This window comes from Scomber japonicus, chromosome 1, assembly GCF_027409825.1.
Source record: "Scomber japonicus isolate fScoJap1 chromosome 1, fScoJap1.pri, whole genome shotgun sequence".
NCBI classification, from domain to species: domain Eukaryota; kingdom Metazoa; phylum Chordata; class Actinopteri; order Scombriformes; family Scombridae; genus Scomber; species Scomber japonicus.
In genome coordinates, this window is record NC_070578.1 from 935099 (window position 1) to 950626 (window position 15528).

At 43.0% G+C, this 15528-nt stretch overlaps 1 protein-coding gene across 1 annotated transcript in view; it reads left to right on the plus strand.

Moving 5' to 3' along the window:
• The window catches only part of LOC128361226 (mucin-5AC-like), a 62989-nt gene that overhangs the window by 16920 nt on the left and 30541 nt on the right, over nucleotides 1-15528 (plus strand). The window lies entirely within an intron of this gene.

Here is a 15528-nt window from a genome sequence, read left to right on the forward strand (position 1 = left end):
ATGACCATAGGTGAGGGTAGGAATGAAGATCGACTGGTAAATCGAGAGTTTCGGCTCAGCTCTCTCTTCACCACTACGGATCTGTGCAGAGTCCGCATTACTGCAGACGCCGCACCGATCTGCCTGTCGATCTCCCGCTCCATCCTTCTCTCACTCGTGAACAAGACCCCGAGGTACTTGAACTCCTCCACTTGAGGCAGAATCTCATCCCCGACCCGAAGAGTGCACTCCACCCTTTTCCAGTTGAGGACCATGGCCTCGGATTTGGAGGTGCTGATTCTCATCCCGGCCGCTTCACACTCGGCTGCGAACCGATCCAGTGAGAGCTGGAAGTCACGGTCTGATGAAGCCAACAGGACCACATCATCTGAAAAAAGCAGTGACCCAATCCTGAAGTCACCAAACCGGACCCCCTCCACACCCTGGCTGTGCCTAGAAATCCTGTCCATAAAAATTATGAACAAGATCGGTGACAAAGGGCAGCCCTGGCGGAGTCCAACCCTCACGGGAAACAAGTCCGACTTATTGCCGGCAATGCAGACCAAGCTCTGACACCGGTCATACAGGGAATGGACGGCCCTTATCAGGGGGTCCGATACCCCGTATTCCTGGAGAACCCCCCACAGGATTCCCCGAGGGAAAAGGTCGAATGCCTTCTCCAAGTCCACAAAACACATGTGGACTGGTTGGGCAAACTCCCATGCACCCTCAAGGATCCTGCAGAGGGTATAGAGCTGGTCCACTGTTCCACGGCCTGGACAAAAACCACACTGCTCCTCCTGAATCCGAGGTCCGACTATCCAATGGACCCTCCTCTCCAGCACCCCCGAATAGACCTTACCAGGGAGGCTGAGGAGTGTGATTCCCCTGTAATTGGAACACACCCTCCGGTCCCCCTTCTTAAAAAGAGGGACCACCACCCCAGTCTGCCAATCCAGAGGCACTGCCCCCGATGTCCATGCGATGCTGCAGAGTCGTGTCAACCATGACAGCCCCACAACATCCAGGGCCTTGAGGAATTCTGGGCGGATCTCATCCACCCCCAGGGCCCACGAGGAGCTTTTTAACCACCTCGGCGACCTCTACCCCAGAGATAGGAGAGCCCACACCTGAGTCCCCCGACCCTGCTTCCTTACCGGAAGGCGTGTCGGTGGGATTGAGGAGGTCTTCGAAGTATTCCTTCCACCGATCCACAACATCCCGAGTCGAGGTCAGCAGCGCACCATCCCCACCGTACACAGTGTTTACAGCGCACTGCTTCCCCCTCCTGAGACGCCGGATGGTGGTCCAGAATCTCTTCGAAGCCGTCCGGAAGTCTTTTTCCATGGCCTCACCGAACTCCTCCCATGTCCGGGTTTTTGTCTCAGCGACCGCCCTAGCTGTGCTCCGCTTGGTCTGCCAGTACCTGTCTGCTGCCTCCGGAGTCCTACAGGCCAAAAAGGCCCTATAGGACTCCTTCTTCAGCTTGACGGCATCCCTCACCGCCGGTGTCCACCAGCGAGTTTGGGGATTGCCGCCCCGACAGGCACCGACCACCTTGCGGCCACACAGGGATTAAAGTTTTCCGGCCCCGTGCCGGAATTCCGGCGTGCGGCGCTTGACTGCGGGCGCGTCAAAACAAAATAAATAAAATAATATATTTTTTAAATGTGAAAGAGAGTGTAATCGTTCGTCTGCCAATGATATGAGAGAAGCACAACTCTCCCGCTCTGAAACTAACATTATTATCCAATCAGAGGTGAAATAAGGCGGGTCTTGAGGAAACGTGCCTCCACCAAGTTACGTATGAAGCCTAATCGCCAGAGTAGAGAGAGAGACGTTGCATGGAGTGGAAAGATGGCTCAGTTCATGACTCCAGGGGAAAATGCCCTGATAATCGACCAAGGGTTGAAAAATAAATGGCGTTGGGCATGGCTAGATGAGCTAGGGAAGCACGGCAAGCCGTTTAGTAGTTGGTGCAAAAAGATGAGCGAGCCAGGTGCCTGTTTCTGCACGCTGTGCTCCAGAAAGATTAAACGCATCCAGCAGCAAAAATTTTTTTAAAGAAAGTTCAAAGTTGTTGAAATGGTGAAACCGTTTTAAATCTATCTGATTTAACTACCGTAAATTCCGGACTATAAACTGTACAATGACAGAACGAGGTAGATTACTCCAGTAAAAGTAAGACTTAGTTTAATGACTTAGAAGTCGTCAAATGACTTACTTTAACGAATTTCGTTAGTTTATATAATGCAGATTAGTAAAATATTACTTTTATGAGGGTCACAGTCACAGACAATAAACTTACCATTTGATAATTGTGGTAGCAGCGGTGCAGCAGATGTAATGAAGTCCACGCAGCACGCTGGATGTAAACTAATATTAAGCCTATAGCCTATTCATTATAATGTCCATGGACATAGATTGAGTTCTTTTGTCTTAATAATGACAACATAATACACAATAAATGGTCGGATTGGGAACCCATATGCATAATGTCTCCACGTTGCATTTAGTGTTGCTTGAAATGACCAGGGCTCAGCTAGTGTTGCCTTTTAAAACATCGTAGATTTCCCGGGATTCCCGGGAAAATTGCCTCCCTCAAGCAGGGTACACTTGCACTCACACTAGCCAAATAATCCGGACTGTAGGGGGCAAACGTGCGTGGGCATGGTATGATTGCCTAGTGCGCGCTAAATGTCTGTAGTCAGAGGGGGGGGGGGGGGACCAACCCTCGCTAATATCTCATGTTACAACGTGGGACACCTGCGGCTTAAAATCCGGTGCGGCTTGTACAAGTACAAAATTGATTTTTTTTCTAAAATTAGAGCATGCAGCTTTTAATCAGGTGCGCTCTGTAGTCCGGAATTTACGGAAATTGTACCTGATTTGTTACTACTTCATGTAGAAGTTGATATTTTTTATGTTATTTATAGACTTGATTTTCGAACGTAGTAATTTCTTAGTATTTAATTTGCCACTATTTATTTTAAAGAAAGTTCAAATATGTTGAAACTGTTGAATTAAAACTTAAAAAGAGAATCATTGTCCTTTTTTGAATACCTTAAATTAAATGGTTGCAAATAAATCTTATTCTTCAAATGCCTGCCTTCCAATTTCACATATCCTTATAACATGTCACCTTGTGATTGTAGGCCATTTTGTAACCTGTCAAAGACAAAGATTAGCAGCGAAACTTGATATCAAAAGAAATCCTAAATGCTACATGTAGCATATTGTAGTGTGTTGGACTACTATTGCCACCTATTGGCCTTTCTTGGTGTTGCACCTTAGTCTGCAATCATTTTGACCTTGCGAATGTGTACACGCCACAGATTACCACCAACATCAAAAACAAGGCCTGTGTCGTGTGCAAACACTCCAAAAAGTAAACCGGTTTCCAATCGATCAACCAACGTAGTGGCGTGTAGAGTCAAGTGCACAAGTCTAAAAAAGTTCAGGCTCTGGATTTTTTTTTGCTTTAATCCCTGGGCCACAGCTCCGGTCAGCCACCAGCCACAATGGAGGCACAGAACATAGCCCACTCGGACTCGATGTCCCCCGCTTCCGCAGTACGTGGTCAAAGCTCTCCCGGAGGTGGGAGTTTTATTTTAGTTTCTGATTATTACGATGGGTTAAATTGGTCAGCCATAGCTGGTTGTTTCTAAGAGACATTACACTTGATGGCATACAATGTTTATTGAGGGGTGGGAATTAATGTTGTATAGTTTAGCTACTCAACATGATTAAGATATCCTCTCCCAAAAATCATAACTTAAGTTTACTTTGCATTACAGTTAAAAACTTATCACTCTGCACTTTACTATTCCTTATTTTTTTTATGTTGGAGGCTCGACGGGAGCCCAAGTGCTTAGCTTTACAGTCCCCACCCACAAACACTTAATGTGTGGATTTTTTTTTGAGGGATGTTGTAATCACCTTCGTTCGTGTTGGTGATAGGAAGTGGGTGGGTACTGGACCTAATTACGAACTGAAGCTATTCCGCCAGATTTTTACTTTTGTTTGTCTTTGTTATTGTGTCTCGGTGTCTTTGGGTTTCATATATGGTGCTCATTTCCCTGTATACACATTGTGGCCAATATAAACAACACAAGAGGTTATGATGGTTTCCCTGTTAACTTCATAAGTTGGAATGTCAAATCACTTAATCATCCAGTGAAATTTAAAAAGATATTCTCGCACGTAAAACAGCTCAATGTAGATATTGCATTCTTGCAAGAGACCCATATACGTTCTTGTGATAGCTCTCGCCTTGTTAGGGGCTGGGCTGGTCAGGTGTATCAATCCAATTTCTGCTCTAAGACTAGGGGCGTTGCTATTATGATTAGTAAAAATGTACAGTTCACGGTATCTCATGTGCAAACTGACTCTGCAGGGCGATATGTCATCGTGGTAGGAAAAATTTACACACTCCCAGTTATTCTAGCCTGTATTTATGCCCCGAACTGGGATGACCCTTCATTCTTCACCAATGTTTTTTCTCGCTTACCAGATATGACGACACATTATCTTATACTTGGTGGTGACATTAACTGTACACTTTCTCCTCTTTTGGATAGGAGTATTTCTAGGAGGGCATCCCTGTCGAAGTCAGCACACTCTATTCAGCTCTTTTTGAGGACCTTTGGCGTGGCGGATGTGTGGTGGTTTCGCAACCCCACCTCCAGGGCATACTCTTTCTTTTCCCTGGTTCATAAGACGTATTCACGCATTGATTCTTTTTTCTTGGACAAAAGAATTCTGCATCTTACGAAAGAATGTGACTATGGAGCTATGGTTGTTTCGGATCATGGTCCCTTAATTATGAAAATGTATATTCCTAATACACAATCAATATACCGTCCATGGCGGTTTAACCCCTTGCTTCTTTCAGAAGATGAGTTTACCAAGTTCATATCATCTGAAATTAAAATATTTCTTGACATCAATCAAACCACAGGGATGTCGCCTTCTACTGTATGGGAGTCGCTAAAAGCATATTTAAGGGGTCAAATAATTTCATAGTACTGAGCATATTAAAAAATTAACAGATGAGATATTAGACAGGCTGCACAGCCATTCATCGTCGGCAGATACAATTAAAAAACGCTTGTCATCACAGACAGAGTTTGATCTCCTGTCCACCCTACAGGCTGAATACCTTATTTCCAAATCAAGACATGGTTATTATGAACATGGGGAAAAGTCCGGTTGAGCGCTCGCGCACCAGCTACGCCAAAGAACTGCTAACCAAACTATCCCTGCAGTTAACGATGAACATGGTTTAAAGTGCACTGACAATGAGAAAATCAATTCCTGTTTCAGGAAATTCTACCAATTATGATATACTTCGGATGTACCCACCAATCCCTCTGCCCTAGAAGACTTTTTTAAATCCCTGAAAATGCCTTCTGTAGATGTAGAACTCACTGCTGAACTGGAAAGGGATTTTTCAGTCAAGGAGATAGCGTCAGCAATTAGTGCCATGCAAAGTGGCAAATCTCCAGGACCAGATGGTTTCCCAACCGAATTTTTTAAAACCATGTCCGATCAGTTATCTCCTCTGTTATTGTTAGTATTTGAAGAATCTGTAGTCACCAATTCCTTACCCCTAACCATGTGTCAAGCAGTCATCTCTCTATTACGTAAAAAGGATAAAAAAAAACCCTCAATTGCAGTTCATACCGCCCTGTTTCGCTGCTGAATATAGATGCAAAGATTCTTGCTACGATTTTGGCACGTCGCCTTGAAAACATTGTCCCCTCTATTATTTCATCCGACCAGACAGGATTTATAAAAAATCGTTATTCATTTTTCAATATTAGGCGTTTATTTAATATCCTTTATTGTCCCACTCCACCCGATCCTGGGAATATTGAGGTGATGCTCGCACTTGATGCTGAAAAAGTGTTTGATCGGGTGGAGTGGGACTATCTCTTCAAGACTTTAGAAGCATTTAATTTCGGCCCTAAATTCATCTCCTGGATCAGAATCCTATACATGCTCCCAGTGGCTGCAGTACGCACCAATAATAACTTATCCACCTACTTTGAGCTGAAGCGAGGCACAAGGCAGGGATGCCCTCTTTCACCGTTCCTGTTTGCTGTTGCATTTGAGCCACTTGCATTAGCCCTGAAGCAGTGCTCCACCATCAAGGGGATACACCGGGCGGGTTCAGAGCATAAAGTTTCACTCTATGCAGATGACATGTTATTATTTATATTGGACCCCCTCTCAAGTCTTCCTGAAATATTGACTCTACTCACAAAGTTCTGAAAAATATCTGGCTATAAAGTTAACCTTCAGAAAAGTGAACTTATGCCTATCTCTCCTGTGGACAAATCATACTTTGGGTCATCCCCCTTTAAAATCAGCCCTAAAAAATTCAATATTTAGGTATATGGGTCACACGTAACCACAAGGATTTTTATAAGGCTAGTTATCACCCCCTCTTATGTAATCTTAAACAAGACCTGGAGCGCTGGGACCCTCAGCCTATCTCCTTAGGGGGGAGGATTAATACGATTAAGATGAATGTTCTTCCTAAGTTTATTTATTTATTTCAATGTCTTCCTATTTTTCTAACAAAATCTTTTTTGTTAGAAAAGTTAAATAGTCAGATTTCATCCTTTATATGGCACAAAAGACAGCCCAGGATTAATAAAAATATATTGCAGAGACCTCGCGTAATGGGAGGTATGGCACTTCCAAACTTTATATATTACTATTGGGCTGCCAATATAAGAGCATTGTTGTATTGGATAAGAAATGATGGCACGTATGTCAATAGTACTGAATGGATGGTGTTAGAGAGGGCATCCATTGGATCTACTTCCCCAGTAGCTTTATTATGTTCCAAATTACCTTTCGCACAGCCGATATCAGCCTTCACTACTAACCCAATTGTTATCCATTCAATTAAAATCTGGAACCAGTTTAGAAGGACCTTTAACCTCACCGATCTTTCACATGCTACACCACTGATAAGGAATCATATGTTTGTCCCATCAATGATTGATGAAGCTTTCAATGTCTGGGCAAGAAATGGTATAGGTGCACTATCTGACCTCTAAATTGAACACGGGTTTGCCTCTTTCATACAGTTACAACAGAAATATGATCTTCATAAATCATATCTCTACAGGTATCTACAGCTTAGGAATTGTGTGGCTTCTAAGTCTGACTATTTCCCATTGAGACCTCCTGTATCTCTGCTTGAAACTATTTTAAATTTTAAATTTACACATTGCTTAATACACATAAGCTGAACAGTCTGGGAAACAGACCTAGATGAAACGATTCCAGAAGAAATATGGCAAAAAATCATACAGCGAATCTACTCTTCCTCAATATGCCTCAGACATACTGTGGTTCAGTTTAAAATAGTGCATCATCTTCATTGGACCAAGGACAGATTGTCTAAGATTAGACAATCTGTCTAATCCCCTTCCTGCTTTGCTTGAGTGCAGACGCTCCGCTCTTTGCTCTCCGCTTTACTTTTCTTTTTTCCATTGAAATCCTGTCCTTTTGCTACAAAATTTATGGAAAGCGGGTCCTGGATACTTCTACATCACTGGGAACTTAATTTATGAAAGTATCTCAAGGCTACCATTATTATTTAAACTCTTTTACTTCGTGAGTGTGGCCTATCAGCAGCACAAGCCTGCACTATAGTGACGGGGATTGAGGAGCTCAGCTAAGCTAAGCTAATTAGCAGCAAGATGCCTCCCTTTTCCACGGATGATTACCACAAACTTCTCCAGAAGATAGCGGTACTGGAGACGAAAATTCAGCGACTTGAAGTCAACGTGGAGGTAAATGGACAATATGGGAATGAAACCACTCTACAGATGACCCAAATCAGTGGACAGGAGCAGGCTAACAGACAGCTAATTAGCACCACCAAGAAGCAGGAGGCTGGTGGTTACGGCAGTAAATCAACCAGTAGTCCTCCCTGGAACTCTCTTGGTGCAAGGCCAAAGAATAAATCATCGCTTCCCTTAGATATGGGAAGACGGTTAACAGGCAGAACCCAGCACCCGGAGGCTCGTGATGAAACTGAGTGGCCTGCACTGCTATCGCAAAGGAGGGTCTCTTCAACCCCAGTACCAAGGAGAAAACAGCCGTGGACTGTGGCAAAAACAAAAAGTAAGAACAAACCGACCCAAGACACAGGGATTCTACTAGAGAACAGATTTGCTCCACTTTTACAAGACCCTGACTCCCCAAAAGAAAGGTCATCTTCCAGCACCAGAGAAAGGTATGTGGCTAAATCAAAAACTAAAAGGCCGCAGAAAGAGCTAACCACTGGGCCTCAGACACTGATAGTGGGTGACGGATCTGTGAATATGATAAAACACTTTTTCAACAAAAACACTAAAGTACTCTGTTTTACCAACGACATGGTGTCCGATATCTCAGAGAAAATTCTGGAAATCACTGCTGAGCATCCGACAGTGAAATCTCTCGTCATACACACAGGAGCGCTTGATGTTATCAAGCAACAATCAGAGGTATTGAAACGGGATTTTAATGATCTGCTGAACAAAGTTGGATGTCTGAATACTGAGGTGTTTATCAGTGGACCTCTACCGACAGTTCGGCGAGGAGACGAGAGATTCAGCAGGCTGATGATGCTCAACAGATGGCTCAAAGATACGTGTGCTGCTCAATCAGTGAATTTTATTGACAATTTCAACATTTTTTGGGAACGCAGACACCTCTTTAAGGCAGATGGATTTTGCCTTAACAAGTCAGGAGTACAGCTGTTAAGCTACAACATTTTTGATTTTGTGCGTCAGTCACCAGCAGTCCCTGCCAAGGACAAGACAAGACAAGACAATCCAAAACAACAGATAAGACAGCGTTCTGGAGAAGAATTGTTACCGCCTGAGATAAGGACTGACCATGAAAGTCAACACACCCAGAGAGAGGATTTAATGTCATCATCCTTGCCCCAACACAAGGAGTCTCCCCCAGCCCCAACAGCCCAACAGGAGGAGTCTCCCCCAGCCCCAACAACCCAACAGGAGGAGTCTCCCCCAGCCCCAACAGCCCAACAGGAGGAGTCTCCCCCAGCCCCAACAACCCAACAGGAGGAGTCTCCCCCAGCCCCAACAACCCGACAGGAGGAGTCTCCCCCAGCCCCAACAACCCGACAGGAGGAGTCTCCCCCAGCCCCAACAGCCCGACAGGAGGAGTCTCCCCCAGCCCCAACAACCCAACAGGAGGAGTCTCCCCCAGCCCCAAGCCCCAACAACCCAACAGAAGGAGTCTCCCCCAGCCCCGACAACCCGACAAGTGGAGTCTCCCCCAGCCCCAACAACCCGACAAGTGGAGTCTCCCCCAGCCCCAACAACCCGACAAGTGGAGTCTCCCCTAGCCCCACCTGGAGACTCCCAACTTTCACCCACCAGCCTTTCATTCTCTCCACTCAGTCAGGACTCCCCACTTCTGGATTTCACCGACAGGATGAATGACCTTGTCAATGTTGGAATCCAACTCACACCACGCCCAAATCCCATTTTTTCTCCCCTCAACTTCCCCCATCGTCAAGCCCCTCCCATTCCACCACGCTGGAAACAACCATCATCCAAGAGTCACAGAGCCCCCCCACCTCCTTTGACTCAGATCATCTGTGAGTCTGACTGATATGTGCCGGGTCCAGGCTGCAATACTGATACCAATTATGTTCTCCCCCAGGAAAAGTCAGGGCCCTATGGAGTTCAGGTAGTTTTCTCAATCCCTGTGATGACAGGTAACAGACGAATGGTTAAACTGGTGAGAAATAACAAGAGTTCAATTAAATCTGCTAATTTACTAAGTATAGCATGTCAACCTCAAAATATACCAGTGTCTCCTGTTATCTCCACAAGGTTAGCTCTACTCAGTATCAGATCGCTAGCAAACAAATCACTGCTAGTTAATGACGTCATTATGACCTATGATCTTGATTTTTTACTTCTTAGTGAAACATGGCTGACTGAATGTAGCTGTTGTGCTATTCTCAATGAGGCAGCACCAACAAATTTTAGTTTTATGAACAAGTGTCGAACTGGTAAGAAAGGCGGGGGAGTTGCTGCCATCTTTAAATCTGTATTTCAGTGCAAGGAAATTACATTAGGTGATTTTAGCTCTTTTGAACATCTCTGTTTTTTATTAAAAGGTGATCCAAAAGTTCTTTTTTTAATCATTTATAGACCTCCAAGATACTCAGGAAAATTCATTGATGAGTTTGCTGAACTGCTGTCAGTTATCTGCACTGACTACAACTTTTTTATCATAACAGGGGATTTTAACATTCATGTAGACAATAACATGGACAGTAATGCCAAAGAACTCTCTGCTCTACTTGACACTTTTGGCCTCTTGCAACATGTGAAAGGGCCCACACACACTCGAGGCCACACTCTGGATCTGGTTATCTCTAAAGGTGTTGATATTTCTTCTGTTGATGTTAAGGACTTGGCTCTTTCTGATCATTTCTGTGTGTTCTTTGACTTACAGATCATTCCAAATGTTCAGTTAACCTCTGTGTCTGTTAGGAGAAGGTACATAAATGAGAATACCAGTGCAAAGTTTATGGAGGCTATAGCTATGTCACCAACTGCGAGTGCAGAGTCAGTTGATGAACTCCTGGATAAATTTAACTGGAAAATCTCAAATGTCATGGATGCTGTTGCACCTATTAAAACTAAGACAACCTTGAGCAGAAAGAAAACACCATGGAGGAACACTATGATGATAAAGGCTTTAAAAACAGCATGCAGGAAGGCAGAGCGTAAGTGGAGAAAAACTAAACTTCAAATTCACCTTGACCTCTACAAACAAAGTCTTTGTAATTTTAAATATGAGTTACTCAAAGCTAGACAGCAACATTTTTCTGAAATAATTAATAAGAACATCAACAACACTCGTACTCTGTTTGCTACAGTTGATAAGCTTACAAACCCCCCTCAACAGATAGCTCCAGAACTCCTTTCCACAGAAAAATGCAATGAATTTGCTTGCTTTTTCAGTGAAAAAATCCAGTCCATAAGGTTAAATATCAACACAAATCAACAAAACAATAAAATGATGCAATCCCTCAGACCTCCCAGGAATAACTCAACTGCAATGTCAGAATTTAAAACAGTTGACCAAAAAACCATAGAGGAAACAGTGCAGCATCTAAAACCATCAACATGCTGTCTGGACACAATGCCATCAGATTTCTTTAAAACTATTGTGAACTCTGTCCAAACAGATTTGCGACAAGTAATAAATAGCTCACTTAAATCAGGTGTGTTTCCTAAACTCCTAAAAGTAGCTGCCATTAAGCCACTCTTAAAAAAGAGAACTCTGGATGCTTCCATGTTAACCAACTACAGACCTATCTCAAATCTTCCTTTTATAGCCAAGATCGTTGAGAAAGTGGTTTTTAATCAACTCAGTAATTTCTTGAACTCCAGTGGCCTTTTTGACAAATTTCAATCAGGTTTCCGACCTAACCACAGTACAGAAACAGCTCTTATTAGAGTGTTAAATGACATATGGTTGAACACTGACTCAGGCAAGGTGTCAGTTCTGGTCCTGTTGGATCTCAGTGCTGCATTTGACACTGTGGATCACAGTATACTGTTGAACAGGTTGGAAACTTGGGCAGGACTCAGCGGAACAGTCCTAGACTGGTTCAGGTCCTACTTGGAAGAGCGGAGTTATTTTGTGACCATTGGAAGTTATGAATCTGATCGAGTGGCTATGACATGTGGAGTTCCTCAGGGGTCAGTTCTTGGACCCCTACTGTTCAGTCTATATATGCTGCCCTTGGGTCAAATTCTGCAGAACTCTAATGTAGACTATCACAGTTATGCAGATGACACACAGATATACCTGGCACTGTCCCCAGATGACTACAGTCCAATACAGTCATTGTGTCACTGTTTAGAGCAAGTAACTAATTGGATGAACCAAAATTTCCTTCAATTAAATCAGGACAAAACTGAGGTCATTGTTTTTGGCAATAAAGAGAAGAGGATTGCTGTCAGTAAACATCTGGAGTCACTCTCTCTAAAAACTACGGACCAAGTCCGAAACCTTGGCATGCTGATAGACTCAGATCTGACTTTCAGCAGTCACATCAAATCAATCACCAAAACAGCCTTCTATCAGCTTAAGAACATATCCAGAGTGAAGGGTTTTATGTCTCAAACAGACCAGGAGAAGTTGATTCATGCTTTCATCTCAAGTAGACTCGACTACTGTAACGGTCTTCTGACTGGACTCCCACAAAAAAGCATTAAACAGCTGCAGCTCATTCAGAATGCTGCAGCTCGAGTTTTGACCAGAACAAAGAGATCAGAGCACATTACTCCAGTTCTAAAGTCTTTACACTGGCTCCCAGTCAGCTATAGAATAGATTTTAAAGTTCTGCTACTGGTCTACAAATCACTGAATGGTTTAGGTCCTGAATACATGAATGACATGTTAGTAGAATATAAACCCAGTAGAGCTCTGAGATCTACTGACTCAGGTCAGATAGTTGAGCCCAGAGTTCAAACTAAACATGGTGAAGCAGCTTTTAGCTGTTATGCTGCACACAACTGGAACAAACTACCAGCAGAACTGAAATCAGCCCCAACAGTGAACACTTTTAAATCCAGGTTAAAAACATTTCTCTTCTCCTGTGCTTACGATTGAGCTCTTTTAAAGCACTTTACATTTTAATCTTTCATTTGCACTCTATGTCCTTTTAATGATTTTAAAGCTAATTTATTATTTTATGCTGCAATCATTTTATTTATGTCTTTCTATTTTTCTGTACTTTGTTTTTATTATGGGGGTGGGGGTTAATTGTGTGTTTTAAGTTTCTCAAATTACATGTTTTTCTGTTTTATGTAAAGCACATTGAATTGCCATTGTGTATGGAATGCGCTATATAAATAAAACTGCCTTGCCTTGCCTTGCCTTTATTGAGAAGATAGTCCATCCTGATCAAACGGGCTTCATACCCAAACGCCATGCAGCAGATAATATACGTAAATTACTGCACGTAATAGAGGAAGCCAGAAACCTCCCGACACCGTTAGCAGTTTTATCACTTGATGCTGAAAAAGCATTTGATCGCTTGGAGTGGAAATATTTGTGGCAAGTAATGGAGACATTAGGTCTTGGATCTAAATTCATTAGGTTGGTGCATACACTGTATGCAAACCCCACAGCTATTGTTTCAACCAATGGTTTACACTCACAGCCAATTCCCATTGAACGGGGCTCCCGACAGGGATGCCCACTGTCACATGTGTTGTTTGCAATCTCTCTGGAACCACTGGCCCAAGCTATAAGGAAAAACAAAATTTGTAGCTTCCCACTGAAATCATGCAACAGCTCAATATCGTTATTTGCAGATGACATCTTACTGTATATATCCGACCTTGAGGACTCTATGCCCAAAATTCTTCAGGTCTTCAGTGAATTTGGCTCGATCTCTGGTTATAAAATCAACTGGGATAAGTCTAATTTGCTTAAATTAAATAACAAACCAGCAAACCTACCTATCAGTCATAAGATATCAATCCAAAACAAAATTACGTACCTGGGCATCATCATACATACGTCAATGCAGCGTATTGTCCAAGACAACTATGAGTCCACTTTAGCCAAGGTCCAAAGGGACCTGAACAAATGGTCCGCTCTGCCAGCATCGTTAAGGTCCAGGATAGCGGTGGTTAAAATGAACATTCTGCCCCGTGTGAATTTTTTAAGTGCAATGATCCCCTTACCTCCTCCAATAAAATACTGGAAGAGACTTGACTTTTCAATTAGACAGTACATTTGGAACAATAAACAACCTAGACTAAAACTCCCTACTTTACAGCGGGCCACAAGTAATGGAGGATTAGCGCTTCCCAACTTTAAAATGTATCACTTGGCCTTCCAGTTACGTGCCCTTAGGGTGTGGATGGACCCCTCATCTACTGTCCCATGGAGAGAAATAGAACAACAACTTATTGGACCCATAAGACTACAAGACTTTGCCTTTGCAGGTGTCTGCCTGAAAAAGTGTTTGATCACCTATGGCCCTATTATCACTAACACAGTAGCTAATCTTAAACAGGCAGAAGGACACTTGGGATATACTAATAAGTGGCACAGACATACTCCCTTATGGCATAACACACACTTGTTGTCTGGTAATAAACCCTTTGTGTGCAAACAATGGAGTGAGAAGGGGGTTTACACACTGGAGCAACTTTTCAATGAAAAGGGCTTCTTGAGTTTTGAGGAGCTCAGAACCAGTTTTGATGTTCCTAAGATATCTTTTTATATTTATCTGTGCTTAAGATCAGCACTCAAATGTCATGGAGTAGCATGGGGGAAAGTCCCTGAGGCCCACCCAATCTTTAAGTGCTTTTTTGATTTCCCTGCGAGAAGAGTAGTGTCCAGGGTCTATACAAGGTTGTTGCAGACAGCAACAGGTGATCTTCCAATAATTAAGACATGGGAAAGAGATTTAAATGTTGAGGAGAATGCAATTGATTGGGAGGCAGTTTGGGATAACATCTTTCACTGTTCTAAAAACCCAAATCATCAGCATATCCACTTTAATATATGCCATAGGACATATTGGACCCCTCAGAAAAGATACATTACTAAAGCCATTCCCAACCCTTATTGTACCTTTTGTGAACCTGAACTAACCGGGACCTTCTTACACATGGTCTGGGAATGTGAAGAAGTACATGCTTTTTGGCATAAAATAGCAGCAACAATATCTGATCTAATAGGGTGCCCAATTCCAGTTAATCCCATTGTCTGGTTATTGAATAATGACTCTAAGTTAGAGATGATCGAAAGACAGAGGAAAATTTGGCTGGCTGGCTCAACAGCTGCCAAGAAAATCATAGTCCAACGATGGCTACCTCCACATTCACTTTCTATACGGAAATGGCTGGCATACTTCCTTGATATAGTCATGCTTGAGCTCTCTACAGCAAGAATAAACAAGGCAAAACTTAAGACTGTTAACCTCTGGAAGGAATCGGCTGAACAGATTTCTAATATGATGACCTCAGTCACACAGGAACCAGATAGAGCTCCAGTAGGGGACGAGTAGACAAGGTGTTTGTTTTGTTGTGGTTTTTTTTGTTTGTTTTTTGTTTTTTCCTCCCTGTTTGTTTTGAGACTGCTGGGTGGGCGCATGGGGAGGGGGGAGGAGGGTTTCTTAGCTCGTTCGCTGTATAGGTGTTTTTTTCCTTGTTTCTTTTTTCTCTAAAGGCACCATTTGATGAATACTCTGCACACTATTTTGTAAACACCTGTTTTCTTGCACATATATAATGAGCAAAGTGTACGCTTTTGTTTGAATGGCCTACATGGTGTCAATAAAAAGTTGATCACAAAAAAAAAAACCTTGATCAAAAAAAAAGAAATAATACTGGGAGAGTGATTTCAGCATTGTACCAAGGTCTAGAGAATAACAGAGGAACCTCCACACTGTATATTCGAGACAGATGGATTAGAGAGTAAAATACCACTAACAGAAGAGGACTGGTTTAACATATGTGATGT